Source organism: Eleutherodactylus coqui, chromosome 1 (assembly GCF_035609145.1).
Source record: "Eleutherodactylus coqui strain aEleCoq1 chromosome 1, aEleCoq1.hap1, whole genome shotgun sequence".
Classification (NCBI taxonomy): domain Eukaryota; kingdom Metazoa; phylum Chordata; class Amphibia; order Anura; family Eleutherodactylidae; genus Eleutherodactylus; species Eleutherodactylus coqui.
In genome coordinates, this window is record NC_089837.1 from 95558251 (window position 1) to 95573692 (window position 15442).

Consider the following 15442-nt stretch of genomic DNA (forward strand, 5'->3'; position numbering starts at 1 on the left):
GGCCAATCAGTGTACATTGCATTGCTGAAAATGTCCGTGATGTCCTAATGTGCGGTTTGTTCACAGGCTGTCAGTGGAAAAATGTATATTCTACATTGTAACTTTAAGCATTCTAGCTAGGTATTTGGTCATATGTATGGTTGCTCTGAGATTGTGCCATGTGGCTCTATGATTACCGCCATGTTATATAACAAGGTTGCTTACAGCAGTTTGTAGCAGTAAATATACTAAAAGGTGAAGAGTAGAGCTTGCTATTAAGCTGCACTATCTCAGAGACACGTAGCATGCAGAACAGCGCCGCATTACCCTAGGTAGCGTGCAGTGAGCTTTGAAAAGGGCTCTGGGACTGTAAGAGAACTGTGCACACTTTACTGCCAGGGAAGCAGCCTTGAAAAATTGCAACTGGTGTAAGACCATATTCTCTGAGAGACCAGTAAGTCATTCCCAGAAGGAAACCTGTGGGTGGTTGTGTACCACTGCCCAGTGAATCTACAGAAGATATCCTGTTTGACCTAATCAGTGCTGACTACCCAGTTTGCTGCCCTAAGAGTGTATGTTGGGTGGGCATGCATGGAACCAGGTTGAGTTCTGTGGCGGGCATACTGAGGCCTGCTAGTGTGTGAAGAGCCACACTGAAGATGGGAGGCAATAGAGAGTTCTTGTAAGTAGAGAATCACCTAACACACCTGTGATTCAGACTGTGTACTGAGGTACAACTGCAGCAGAATAAGAGCAAGGGACTGTATAGTTAAAACTGCAAGTTGGAGAAAATCACTAAGGGTAGGAGGGAGTTAGAGGTCCCTAAGTATTGCGGCCCGGTCATACACGGGTGAGTGAAATCAATAGGTTCTTTTCCCATGTGAGTTCCGTCCATATCACAATCAGATGGAACTCAAATGTGAAGATTGTTTGTATGAATACAACCTTAGCCAATTGACAGTTTTGCCATATTTAAAATTCAGGTTATGCTCCACTGGGGCATTATATTTTGTCTCAAAATACAGAATTTGGAATCCAGCTTATGTATTTTTGTTTGGTTCCTGGGGACATGCTGGCTGCAGAGGCAGACTGAAACTAATCAGGTCTTCGGCTGAGCTGATTTCAGAACATAGAACGAGCACAGCAGCTTGGAAATAATTATATTACACTCATTGTCAAAAAAGCACCTAGAAGGAGTTGTTGGAGTCAAATGATACGTTCTGTGTGCGATTGTTACGTTGATATAAGTAAGTGATTTATTGCAGAAAACTGAACACTTGAAGGGAGGCTCTAGTACCCTGTTGTACCGCCTTTAGCTTGGATACAAGATGTGATACAGGCAGGCATGGAAGCTCTAGTACCCTGTTGTACCACCTCTAGCTTGGATACAAAATGTGATAGGGGGGCATGGAGGCTCTAGTACCCTGCTGTACCTCCTCCAGCTTGGATACAAGATGTGATACAGGCGGGCATGGAGGCTCTAATACCCTGTAATACCGCCTCCAGCATGGATACAAGATATGATTTATTGCGGAAAACTGAACACTTGAAGGGAGGCTCTAGTTGAGCCTCCCTCTAGCTTGGATACAAGATGTGATACAGGCGGGCATGGAGGCTCTAGTACAATGTTGGGCTGCCTCTAGGTTTGATAAGATGTGATATGGGCAGGCATAGAGGCTCTAGTACCCTGTTGTACCACGTCTAGCATGGATACAAGATGTGATATGAGTGGGCATGGAGGCTCTAGTACCCTGTTGAGCCGTCCCCAGCATGGATACAAGATGTGATATGGGAGACACAGAAGGTTCTAATACCCTGTTACACCTCCTGTAGCTTGGATACAAGATGTGATACAGGTGGGCATGGAGGCACACAGGTTCTGTATGGTATCCTGTGGCAAATAGGTCACATTTGCTGTAACTGAGCTTCTTGATCGTGCAAACGCATAGGCTGTCAAAATTGATGTCCCAAATGGTCCCATAATAATAATAATAATAATAATCTTTATTTGTATAGCGCCAACATATTCCGCAGCGCTTACATAGACAGGGGGGAATACAGAAAGACAAAATACAAACATTACAGAACCACGGTTACATGGTAATCAGTTGATGGAAACAATAGGGGTGAGGGTCCTGCTCCAACGAGCTTACATACTACAAGTAATAGGGTGATACAGAGGGTAAAGGGGCTGGAGATGTGCACAGTATGGCGAGGTGGAGAGTGAGCGATGCTATACACATAGACAATGGTCAGACATTTAGCCGTGTGACGGCAGAAACGGTGTGACTGCAGGAGCGGTTTATGATGGCTAGCAGGGATTGCAGTCAGTAGGTCAGGGAGCATGTTATCAGGCGGAGTACAGAGAGGTTTGTTTAGGGAATGCGGTATGCCTCCCTGAAGAGGTGCGTTTTTAGAGCACGCCTGAAGTTCTGCGAGTCCTGGATTGCTCGGGTAGCCTTTGGTAGTGCGTTCCAGAGGACCGGTGCTGCTCTGGAGAAGTCTTGGAGGCGGGAATGAGAAGTTCGAATTAAAGGGGCGCTCAGTCTGGTTTCATTAGCAGAGCGGAGAGCCCGGGCTGGTTGATGGATTGAGATGAGGGAGGCGATATAGGGGGGTGCTGCACTGTGGAGGGCTTTGTGGATGAAGGTAGCGAGTTTGAATTGAATTCTGTATTTAACGGGCAGCCAGTGCAGTGACCGGCACAGGACAGAGGCGTCCGAGTAGCGGCTGGACAGGAAGATGAGCCTGGCTGCGGCATTCAGGATGGACTGGAGAGGGTAGAGTCTGGTGCAGGGGAGGCCGATCAGCAACGAGTTGCAATAATCGAGCCGGGAGTGGATGAGGGCGACAATAAGCGTTTTTAACGTCTCCACAGTGAGAAAAGAGCGGATTCTTGCGATGTTCTTGAGGTGCAGCTGACATGTTCGGGCCAGAGATTGGATGTAGGGGGCAAAAGAGAGATCAGAGTCAAATATGACCCCAAGGCAGCGGGCGTGTTGTCTAGGAGTTATGGTGGCGCCACACACTGAGATGGAGATGTCAGGAGGAGGTCGGTTAGTTGTTGTATTGGTGATAACTCTGGTGACCGGGCTGCCATGGAAGTGTGGTAATGTTGTGGGGACATTCCTGTGACACCCTTGTGTGTGCGGCCGAGCATTATCCTAATGTAAAATACCTCTTGGAAGCCGCAATGAGAGGAACACATGTGGCTGCAGGATGTCCTGAACATATCGCTAAGCTGTCATTGTCCCTCCTACCACAACTAGAGGTGAACGACTATCATATGCGATGGCCCCCAGACCATCACACCAGCAGTGGGGGCAGTGTGCCGCTCCACAGAAAAGGCAGGATTGAGGTGTTCACCCCTAGATCTCCAGACATAAACACGTCTATCTTCAGCGCTCAAACTAAACCTGGAGTTGTCGCTGAAAACTACCCGATTCCACTCTGTAGCAAACCAGTTTTGTCGTTCATGACACCACTGCAAACGGAGGCGATAGTGGGTGTCAAAGGCAGTACATGTAATGGGCACCGTGAGACCAAATGTCCTTCAGTCAAGAGGCTTGAAATGGTTCTGATAGATACAGAGCTCTGTAACAATGGTGCCACCTGTTTCTGGAAAGCGGACAAAGTAACAGTTGAAACTGCTGATGCTTGTCAAGTGAGCAGAAGATCCTCCCTCTCTACTGGTGGTCTATCGAAGGCGTCCTAAGCTCAGTTGCCTTGTGTGCATGCCCTCATGCATCCACTGGCCCCAACACCTTCTACCAGTTTGGTTAGAACAGACCAGGTGGCGGGTAATTCATTGATACTACCATCCAGCTTCTTACATTTCAATACTGCGCCCCCCTCAAACTCTGTTAACTGGGAGAAATCCCTTTGTTTGCGCCGTAGAGGCGTCTAGTGGGCAACAAGCTCTACACAGACCGAAAAAGAGGTCACTACACACAAGGAGCCTTTGGCAGTCTTTTTATGGGCCAGGGGTGGAACCACTTTTTAGGGCCTAAGGTGGCAAGACCGTTCATCTAATCACCCCACAACTCTAATCATCTGCATACAATTCCTCCTAGGGGCACGGTTTTTTGACAGAGTGTATTATGCTGCTTTCTGCTGCTGTATTAGGCCGCCTGCAGACGGCTGGGTCAGATCCGGCTGCGAGAATTCTCGCAGCAGGACCCGACCCGAGCCCCTGCAGAGAGCAGCGCAGAACTCACCCGCTCCTGCAGCTCCGGCTCTTTCATGTGCCGGCTGCCGGGCGGCCGGGTAGTGACGTTTCTGTGCGGGGCCCTGTGAGCCCCACACAGAAATAGAGCATGCCGCGGTTTGTTTTCTGCGCGGGATTTCACGCAGACAAACTGCGGCCGTCTGCATAGGATTGCGTATTATAATGCAATCCTATTCAGGCGTGTACGGACGGAACTTCTGCGGGGAATCCCGCCACGGAATTCCCGCCCATCTGCAGGGGGCCTTAATCAGATTTTTATCAAGATAAATGTGGACGGAGAAGCTCAGAATCTCCATAAGATAAATGTGGAACGGTTTATATGATACAAAATTGTCGGTTGTTTGAATGAAGATGGAAGATAAAAGCATTCGGCATTCCCTGAAGCTTGTTACACATAGCAAGAGCAAATGTTTAAGGTGTTAAACGTAAAATTTCATATAAATTCTAGTTTTAGGTCAAAGATGAAATGTCAAGTGTAGAATGAACTTCGGCTTCTCGGTATCTGAAATATCCTTACTATGAAGTTTCAGTTCTTTGAGTGATCTGCGGGTGTTCATCTGAGCAATTTAGCAGGAAACCACACAACAAGTAACTATCTCAGAATCTTTCTCACCTCTGTACCAGCTCATAAACATAGCTGTCACTATGACATTAACACTTGCTAGTGGATTGTCTTTAACAGTTTAGCTGACAACATCATACCCTCAAAGTCAGTAATGTACAGTACTGTGCAAAGGTTTAGGCAGCCGTGGAAAAAGGTGCTGCAAAGTAAGAATGCTTTCAGAAATAGAAGTGTGAATAGTTTATTTTGTCAATTAAGAAAATGTAAAGTGAACGAACAAAAGAGAAATCTAAATCATATTGATATTTGTGTGACCGCCCTTTGTCTTCAAAACAACATCAAATCTTCTAGGTACACTTGCACACAGTTTTTGAAGGAACTCGGCAAGGATGTTGTTCTAAACATCTTAGAGAATTAAAGGGGTTGTCCCGCGCCGAAACGGGTTTTTTTTTTTTTTCAACCCCCCCCCCCCCCCCCCCCCCGTTCGGCGCGAGACAACCCCGATGCAGGGACCTAAAGAAAAATCCGCACAGCGCTTACCTGAATCCCCGCGCTTCGGTGACTTCATACTTACCGGCTGAAGATGGCCGCCGGCATCTTCTCCCTCCGTGGACCGCAGGGCTTCTGTGCGGTCCATTGCCGATTCCAGCCTCCTGATTGGCTGGAATCGGCACGTGACGGGGCGGAGCTACACCGAGCCCCATTGAGAAGAGCAGAAGACCCGGACTGCGCAAGCGCGTCTAATTTGGCCATTAGACGGCGAAAATTAGACGGCAACCATGGAGACGAGGACGCCAGCAACGGAGCAGGTAAGTGAAAAACTTTTTATAACTTCTGTATGGCTCATAATTAATGCACAATGTACATTACAAAGTGCATTAATATGGCCATACAGAAGTGTATAGACCCACTTGCTGCCGCGGGACAACCCCTTTAACCACAGACCTTCTGCCGATGTCGGCTTGCTCGAATCCTTCTGTCTCTTCATGTAATCCCAGACAGACTGGATGATGATGAGATCAGGGCTCTGTGGGGCCCTATCATCACTTCCAGGACTCCTTGTTCTTCTTTACACTTTTCATGTACCCAATTACCCCACAGCAAAACTGCACTGTCTGGGTTTTGCAATGTAGTTATTAGATGCACGGTTTTAACAGGAGGAAAATGTAACGTGTGAACCCAGCCTAACTCCATCCCAGTCTTCATATCAGTACACACTTCATTTTATGCTTCTGTCGGAGGTATATGTTGGAAGAATACATTGATCCCTCAAGTACAATACTTTGAACATACAACAGTCTTTCTGGTGACATTGTAATTTGAAACCATTCAACATACAATATCCAGCCAACCAGCATAGACATGTCACCATTAAAGAACCTGATGACTGGTGAAGGCAATAGCAATGGCACCCCCCCCCCCCTCCCATTACTGATGTGCATGCACTGAGCTGTCTATTAGCGCCTCTCCACAGTACAGTGTGGTATTACATGTTTTCTACTTTCCTTTACCTCCTTTTGCCCAGGTGAGGGCTGCTCCATGTTATTTTTCTGCTACACTGTACACTATACCGGACCCTGAAGAAGCTGCTGTCCTCACCATAGATAGTGATTTACAGCTTCCAGCAGCTCTATCTGGTCATTATATGTAAGGACTTGTTTTATTTGTACTAGTTATCAGCTTAAAGGAGATGTCCCGAGGCAGCAAGTGGGGGTATACACTTCTGTATGGCCATAATAATGCACTTTGTAATGTACATTGTGCATTAATTATGAGCCATACAGAAGTTATAAAAAGTTTTATACTTACCTGCTCCGTTGCTAGCGTCCTCGTCTCCATGGAGCCGACTAATTTTTGGCCTCCGATGGCCAAATTAGCCGCGCTTGCGCAGTCCGGGTCTTCTGCAGTCTTCTATGGGGCTCCGTGTAGCTCCGTGTAGCTCCGCCCCGTCACGTGCCGATTCCAGCCAATCAGGAGGCTGGAATCGGCAGTGGACCGCACAGAAGAGCTGCGGTCCACGGAGGAAGAGGCCATCTTCAGCGGTGAGTAGAGAAGTCACCGGAGCGCGGGGATTAAGGTAAGCGCTCCGGTGAGCTTTCTTTACCTCCCTGCATCGGGGTTGTCTCGCGCCGAACGGGGGGGGGGTTGAAAAAAAAAAAAACCCGTTTCGGCGCGGGACAACCCCTTTAATTTAATTTTCTTTAATCTGTCTTTTGCAGTACTTTTGCCTGACATTTTGTGGCTTTGGAACCAATTACGTGTTCCATAGAGTTATGGTCTTGGCATACAATATTTTTAAGATACAATAGTCACTGGACTCAATTAATATTGCATGTTGCAGGACCACTGGATAGGTAAAGAATAGCATACATTGATTATTGTTTTTTTTATTGTAAAAAGTAAAAAAAAAAGTATATCACATTGTATAGATATATTTTTAGTGTTTCACTCTGCACAGGAATAGTTGACTGTGCAAAAGGGCATTTTTTGGCAAATTCTGGGTAGAAGAGGGCCTATGAACATCTTTAGCAACTCTGGTGGACCTTTCTCAACGCAAATGCTGAACATGTAAAAAATTAAATGTGAATAGAGCCTAAGGGTACCTTTATATGGGAATACTATTGGACACATAAGTGCACGATATCTGTACCACGGACTACCACCCGACTATTGCTGCTGTGCTTTCCACAGGAGTGATAGTGATTCTGTAGATGGAGACGGAGCGGGCTGGGGATTGTTCTGGCCGCCTGCCTCTATTCACAGTAAACAGGAGCCACTCAACCACTGAGCAAGAATTTAGGTGATAATTGCCCCATGTAAGGTTCCATTTATACGGGATGAATGAAGGGCAAACGATGCCCGACAGTCATCCGTGTGTCTGTGCTCCTGTGAGCTGAGTCGCTCACGGAGCGTCCAGCAAGCGGGCAGGGCAGTGTCCATTGACATAACACTGCGGCCGTTCACTACTGAACGGACACTATTTACACTGAACGATGAGCTTATCGTCTACTGTTTATGCAGCAGATCAGATCATCGTGCAAATGATGTTAATTAGCTGCTAATGGATATTAGCAGCTAATTAACATCATTAGTACCTAAAGGCCCATTTAAGCCCAACGATTCTTGCTCAAAAATCGCTCAAAGCTGTCTTTTGAGCGAGAATCGTTGGGTCTAACTGCACGGACATCATGCAGTTTTCGTTAACGAGTTGTTCATCATGCTCTGAAAGAGAACGATGAACCTTATCAGTGCCGCGTGCTGAGTTCTCAGTGGGATACCGCTGATACTATTGTTTCAGCTGGTATCCCGCTCGGAGAACACAGCCAAAGTACGAAGAAGACAAGCGGTCTAGCTGTCTTCTGCATACCCCACTGTTTATCAGCTGAGCACTCTGTAAACACAGCCGGAGTATAGGATGCCGACACCCCTGCAGTGATTTTCGGGGAAGGGCTTTAACTTTAAGCCCTTCCCTGAAAAATCATCCCTAGCTGGTGTAAAAAATTAAAAAATATAGATACTCACCTCTCCACCGCTGCTGGGGCTCAGCCGCATGTAGCCGGGTCTTCTCCCTGCACTGTTCTGAAGTTCTTTCATTGGGTGGATTTAAAATCCCCACCTGCTGAAAGAGCTGTACCTGATTGGCTGAGCGGTCAGCCAATCACAGGCAGCGCTCAGCCATTCAATTAATGACAGCTGAGCGCTGTCTATGATTGGTCACACCACTCAGCCAATCACAGGCAGCACTCAACCATTCAATGAATGACAACTGAGCGCTCCTGTGATTCATCACACCACTCAGCCAATCACAGGCAGCCATTCATTGGATTCAATTACAGGCAGCTATGGATGATTTTCAGGGTAGGGCGTATATTTAAAGCCCTTCCCTGAAAAATCACTGCGGGGTCACTTGTCTTCTGCATACCGAGTGAGCCTTCATTATGCAAAGTAAACACTCAAAACTGTCACTCACACTGCCATTTGAGCGACTTTTGAGCGATAATCGTTGTGTCTAAATTAGGCATTATGCAAAATGTTAGCTCAAAGCTGTCAGTTTCTGACAAATTTCGAGCGATCATCTTTGTGTGTAAATAGACGTTAAGACACTTTACTTTGATTTGATTGGCCAGTGGTGCCCACATGAGCAGCACTGGCCAGTCAGAGTAGAATGTAGTGTCTTAGACTACCAATGTATACTAATGCACAGTGTGCATCATGTAGTCAGAGAAGTGGTGTGGTCATGTTTTTTATGAGCAGGACCAGAGGGTCGTTCTCAGATTTTTAGTTTTTCTTCCTGTCAAGCAAAAGGCTTTATGCACCAGGCAGAAGGTACATCAGGACCAGGAAAAGTGAGAAGGCAGCTGTAGCACTGAGCAGGCAGGCTATCCGCTCTCGGGGCAAAGTCTACAGAACTGACAGACAGGGCAGGGTAGGAGTTATGGCAGGAGGAGTTCTGGAGAGTGGAGTCTAGATCTGGCTATTCCAGTGCTCCAGGCTCCATCCGAGCTTCAACCTTTGCACCAGCCACCCTTCCCCCAAACTACACCTCTGGCTGCCTTGCATACTTTTTGGCTGGGCCTCGGCCTCCCTGACTTCTATCCTAACAAAACCCATGGCACATGCCTTACCTGCCCCCCCCCCCCCACCTTTTCCCCCCCATACCCACCTACATCCCTGCTTGAGCCAATTCTCCACTACCCTTCTTTGCCACAGTGCACTTCTGCTGGAGACCAGGATTCTGCACAGGTTCTTGTCACCTAGTAACAAAGCTATGGGACCAACCTGGACTGAATCCCCTCTCTCCATGGACCATGCGATATGTATGCCTCTGCGATATGTATGAACTATAATAATTTGGGAGGTATAATGCTACTGAATATCTTCAGTATACACCACCAAATATTCTAGTACTACTTGCAACTATTTTGACTGAATTGAAGATAATCCATGGAAGCAGAGGTAACTTACTACTGTAACAGTAAAGGCACCCACACATCTGAGACAGATAAAAGCCAAGCCCCCCCCCCCCCCACAGGAGATGATTGCAGGTTGGGTTCTGAAGGGCATCTGAGACTGAAATGGGGGCATCTGTGCTGGTTACATTACAGTAGTGGGTGGCTACCAGAAAAACCCCAGTCTTTGTTAATTCTTGAACTTTCTGTCATCTCTGAAGTTTCTTCGACTGTTTCTCGGTACTATGGTGAGTGAATTACAGTTATATTTGCATTGGAAAGTACATTCATAAGTGTAGTGTTGCCTGCCAGATGAAATCTATCACCAAACTATTAGATAAACTACTGAAATGTCCAAAATGCTTCATGGCCTTATAGACAGCTATGGTCCCTTTATTATGGATCCATACAACTTGGGAGATTTGTATGGATCCAGGCATAAATGCCAACAGAAGTCTTGATTGCCAATCCCCTAATTTCTCTCTAAACCAGAAAGACCTTTAACTCAGCAAGTTATCATGATACACAAAAATAAATAGAAAAGAACCTTAGCAGTCCTACGTATGTATGTGAACGTTAAAGAAAAATAAACATATGAAATTATGGTTTTCTATAGGGGATTCTTAGCATTATAATTGTGACTTTTAAAACAATAATTTTGAAAAAAAATCCGCTGTCGTGGACTGCAACATCAAGAAGAGGAAGTGTAAGTGTTGTAATGGATTTTCTTCCTAAAAAAACTATGTAAGCTTACCATGACAGAACACTACCGTGGAATTTTATGGTATTTTAGGGTTCTGAATTAGTAACTTTGTGCTCATTCTGGGTAAATCTGTAATATGGTCATACAATGCTCCATACATACCAGGTATTTACTCCACTGAGTTCAATGACCACACTCTCTACTTGAAGAGTAACTAAACTCTTTGGGTGGGGTTAACATATGATTTGAAGATACTTTGTATTATGCATCTTTAGACGATTTTGCTTAACCCCTTAAGGAACAGGGTGTTAAGTCCTAAAGGACCAGACATTTTTAGGGATTTTACCCAAGTGGTGGTTTTACTGCCCTATCTTTTTTTTAAAAAGCTTCAGCCTTCTCCCCTGTGTCCTCACTGAATGAAGCTGTGTGGGCTGCAACGATCTTTGGCCCGCTCTGCCTCCACTCACTTGATAGACTATCGCCCCCATGTAAGGCAAAGAAGCAATAGTTGCTGGAACGGCTGTTGGATGCTAATGCGCCCGACAGTCATACCGTGTACAAAGACCTTTCATTTGTTTTAAAACAGCTGATAAACTTTTCTCAACTGAGCATTTAAGAGCTATTGCAGACTAAGCAGTGAGTATGGGTGTGTGGTATCTCCATACACAAGGGAGCTCTGTTAACTTTGTACAGAGGAGCCCTCTTATCAGCTGCTTCACACTCCTGTGACAGAGTATGTTAAAATCATGTGTAAAACTCAACCCCCTCCCCCCACTCCCCCCAAAAAAGTTTAGTTACTCTTTAATTAAACTGCCCATTCAGATTATGTCTGTGGTCATTTTAATAACATAATTGACTTGGCTGTGGTCTTTTTTTTTTTGCATAGTTGGCTGATTCTTCCTCTTTTACTTGAAAGCAGCCAATTCCTCTCCCCTTACCATACAATAAAATGTTTGTTCTGAATACAGTCATGTGCTCACTGTTATTCAACTTCATATCACCTGATTACCCAAATTATTTTTCTATTACCAAAAATGATTAAAGGAGATGTCCCGCGCCGAAACGGGTTTTTTTTTTTTTAAACCCCCCCCCCGTTCGGCGCGAGACAACCCCGATGCAGGGGTTAAAAAAACCCCCCGCACAGCGCTTACCTGAATCCCGGCGGTCCGGTGACTTCAATACTTACCGCTGAAGATGGCCGCCGGGATCCTCTATCTTCGTGGACCGCAGCTCTTCTGTGCGGTCCACTGCCGATTCCAGCCTCCTGATTGGCTGGAATCGGCACGTGACGGGGCGGAGCTACACGGAGCTACACAGAGCCCCATAGAGAACAGCAGAAGACCCGGACTGCGCAAGCGCGGCTAATTTGGCCATCGGAGGCCAAAAATTAGTCGGCACCATGGAGACGAGGACGCTAGCAACGGAGCAGGTAAGTAAAAAACTTTTTATAACTTCTGTATGGCTCATAATTAATGCACAATGTATATTACAAAGTGCATTATTATGGCCATACAGAAGTGTATAGACCCACTTGCTGCCTCGGGACATCTCCTTTAATCTGGTAGTAATTCGGCCTTAATTACGTACGACCCATGTGGTCACAGGGCTCCGGCCACCAGCTTGTAGGGGGAAGCAACAGGTGCATGTAGGCTGAAGACAATCACTTTCTCAGGTCTGCCTAGCCAAATTATCTTCTTCCATGTTGCAATGTTAAATGGAGCTATACGACTCAAGGCTGTGTCTCCTCCCCTTTGATGTTCCAAGGCACCCCTGTAACATAATAACTTAGTCATGCTACTGTATTTATGCTATGAGCTTGGTTCTGGTGCTGAAATTGGGTTGTGCTGTATTTATGTTATGAATTTGGTTCTGGTGCTGTATTTATATTTTAATCTCAGTTCTGGTACACTGTTTAGTTACTGAACTGTTCTGGTGTGGGTATGCCGCTTTCTTGTTGATTTCTGCACAAAAGGAAGGTATTCTTGTATCTTGTCACCACCGGAAGTGTGGGTGGTGACAAGATACTGTCTGCTTAACAGGCTGGCCACGTCCTCTTCTCAGGTCCTGCAAGTCACTAAGACTGGCTTACCCTGGGCTCAAGCGGCTTCCCCGGCAGCACAGCGCCTTCTTCTCCCTGGACTGGGTAGCGGCAGAGCGGCTTCCCCGACTGACGGAGGGGGACGGGGAGCCTGTTCAGAAGGCAGCAGGGGAGCAAAGCTCCAGTGGCTTCCCCGCCAGCACATCACCCTCTTCTCCCTGGACTGGGCAGCGTCGGCAGAGCAGCTTCCCCGACTAACTGAGTGAGTGACCTAGGGGGATGGGGAGCCTGTGCAGAAGGCTGCAGGGGAGCGCATAAACAAAGTGAGCGGGGGAGTGGCAGGACAACGCTGGGTGACAGTGGGTGGGGGTGACGGGGAGGCAGTGCAGAAGGCTGCAGGGGAGCAGGGATAGAGCATCAGCGGGGGATCGGCAGAAGCATATCGCTGGGTGACAGTGGGTGAGGGGAGGGGGAGGCTGGAGGGGAACTGGGACAGCGCTGGGTAACAGTGTAACTGGCATGGAGGGTTAGGGTGATGGGTCATTTCAGTCTTGAGGTTATATTATTTGCGGTATATCATTCCATGTTAATGAAGCCAGCTCTGACATGGAAGGATTAACAGCTACTAATGTAATCCCTAACACTGAAACAGCCCCTTAGCCTAAGCCGCCATCCCAACATGAATTTAATCCCCACGCTGCTAGGACCTTTGAGGGTTTGGCTGCACACAGCCAATCAGCAGCATGTGGGCGTGCACTGGGAGGATAGAGCCCATCACTAGCTCTCCACCCTTTCTGCTGGTGGTGACAAGACACAATAATACCCAAGAGGAATACAGGCAGACTGCTTATCAGTGCAAAATACAGTACTGAGTGGAGGACAAAGGAGCCTCTTAAAAAAGAAGTTACAGGTCTGTGAGACCCAGAAATCTCGCTTGTTTGTAGGTGACCAGATATTTATTTTCCACCATAATTTGCAAATAAATTCGTTAAAAATCAGACAATATGATTTTATGGATGTGTTTTCTCATGTTGTCTCTCATAGTTGAGGTCTACCTATGATGTCAATTACAGACCTCTCATCTTTTTAAGTGGGAGAACTGGTACAATTGGTATCTGACTAAATACTTTTTTTCCCCACCGTATATTGTTTCTTTCTTATGAAAAAAGGGGTGGGTGCACTAAAAAAATTTAAGCACAAGGTGACATCTAACCTAAGGCCAGCAATGATAGCAGCAGTCTTCACCCACCAGCTCAGGGACAACTGAGAATTAGAAATGCAAACTGCAGAGGGAGAAACTGTTGGCAAATCCATGTCCAAGTCATATAATGGACAAAAGTAGTGTTATTTCTCAAGTGCACACACATGGCGGCTTATTCTAAAAAGGTCATCTGAAAAGACAGGTATGCTGTGAATTTAGGTAACAAGATAGTTTAAAGAGCCACTCTGGCAAAAACACATTTCTCCATCCCTGCCCTCCTCGCCTGAATGCCTGTCACATTCTAAAGGTCTCCTTTGATTATTGCAGTCAATTCCACGCAGTGCAACCTCCTATCTGATACTTATTAGGCACCATTGTGATGTTACTTGCACTTTCAATCCCATGATGCATAAGCACAACATTACATATGCAGCTACAGAATGTACCATGCCTGCTGCAGGTAAAACACTGACATTAGATTTTGTATTTACTTAAATAATCTACAAACCATAAGTATACAGTCAACAGGATAAGCTGTGTTCTCCTATATTATACCTGTGTGACAGATGTGTAATATTCATCAGTAACGGTCACAAGAGTGTCTGTGTCCCCCTCTAGAAGTTTCTGTGGTACAGTCTATGCAATAGCATCACACAGGCTGATAAACAGGCTGATAAACTGATTAGAAACTGAACACATAACCCCAAGTAGATCTGAACAGGTCAGAATTGAGATTACATGACCATCTGAGGAAAAAGAGGCCAGCAGTTTCAGACAGAAAGGAATAACTAACCAAGGTAACACTAGCTCACTTATATATACTTGGGGGATATATAATGAATGACAAAAAAAACAATCACCAGAGTGGCCCTTTAAGTAATTCTTAATGTATAAGCCGCAGCAAAGCTAATGAACTGTGTTATGCCTAGTGTAGGACCATAGGTCCAGTGAATAAGAGATTCTTTGGTGCTCTTTGAACCTGTGTGATTGTCCTCAGTAAGAGAAACGAAGTAGCCTTGTCGATATGATACCTTTTAATGGTTAACAAAGAGACATGATGTTATAGCGAGCTTTCAAACCTACTTAAGTTTCTTCCTAAGGCTAAGGCCGCCTGTCCACGGGCGTTGCGTTATAACACAAGCAGATTTCCGTCACGGGAGAACACTTAAAGTCACCGCTCGTGTACATCAGGCTGCGCTTTCCATAGTTATCCTATGGAAAGCATTTCATGCGTTACCCACGTGCAGATTGTCACTGCGGATAACGCAATGAAGAACTGCCTGTGGACAGGAGGCCTAAATGGAATAGATCCAAAGAATCATACATGTATACATACACACATGTGAAAAGGCACAAACATGGTGTGATTCATTAGCACTTAAAAACAATTCCAGAACAGGATGAGTAGAGGAGTAAATACTTACCATAATTGGTCCATTGATAAGGATGCAAAAGTTTTTTGCTGTCTCTAAATTGGTGTTAGGAGGTCACCAGGCCTGTGTGTTATCTCTGCTATAGAATTATCATGTTCTCCACTGATGCATGAAGCCACTTGCAATGCTGATTCCTGTCTAGAGAGTGTCAAAGATGGTTATAAACTTGTACTCACAGATTCTTCTATGACGTTGGAATTTGAAGTTGCCTTTTAATATAGTAAGTTCCATGTGTTCTATGTTGTGTCCGTGACTCAAAAAATGCTCAGCCACAGGTAATTCAGTCTTTCCTTCTTTAATTGTGTGGCGGTGAGACCTCATCCTCCCTTTTAGTTTTTGTCCTGTTTCT